Here is a 457-nt window from a genome sequence, read left to right on the forward strand (position 1 = left end):
CCCGAGGAACCCACTCGTCTCCGCGCCCACCATTCCCGCTCGCTCTTCCACACCGACGCAAACCCTGCGTTAACCGTCGGTGGCGGAATTAAATAGGCTCTTCTTGTTCAGTTTCCTCCCGCTCACACACGCTGGGAACCCACCTGCTCCTATCACCACCACCGCTACACACAGACTCGGCTGCCAACCGCCCTGCCCGCTATACAAAAGCGCCAAACAAAGGCACGTGACCCACCTTGGCCACGCCCACTCTTGGCCGAGAAAAGGCGGCACGTGTCGCGCAGCGGGCTGGGGGAGATTCCTCCCCTCCCCTTCTTTCCTTCCCGCACTTTAGGCATGATGGGAAGTGTAGTCCGAGAGGAGCGTGGCTGTGTAATAGGTATGTATCGTAACAAAGAGAATGGGGTTGATGGAGTTATGGGTCGAGGGCAGCCCGGAGTTGAGAGTGAGCCAGGAT

At 58.9% G+C, this 457-nt stretch overlaps 1 protein-coding gene across 1 annotated transcript in view; it reads right to left on the reverse strand.

Moving 5' to 3' along the window:
- Nucleotides 1–216, reverse strand: part of STMN1 (stathmin 1) — a 6,219-nt gene extending 6,003 nt beyond the window's left edge. Inside the window, exon 1 of the mRNA XM_015411623.1 lies at nucleotides 144–216. The gene's annotated coding sequence lies outside the window, so the exon portion shown is untranslated. The remainder of the gene's footprint in view (nucleotides 1–143) is intronic.
- Between the last annotated feature and the right edge of the window lie 241 nt (nucleotides 217–457).

The sequence above is a fragment of the Gekko japonicus genome, unplaced genomic scaffold (assembly GCF_001447785.1).
Source record: "Gekko japonicus isolate JY-2015 unplaced genomic scaffold, Gekko_japonicus_V1.1 scaffold62, whole genome shotgun sequence".
NCBI classification, from domain to species: domain Eukaryota; kingdom Metazoa; phylum Chordata; class Lepidosauria; order Squamata; family Gekkonidae; genus Gekko; species Gekko japonicus.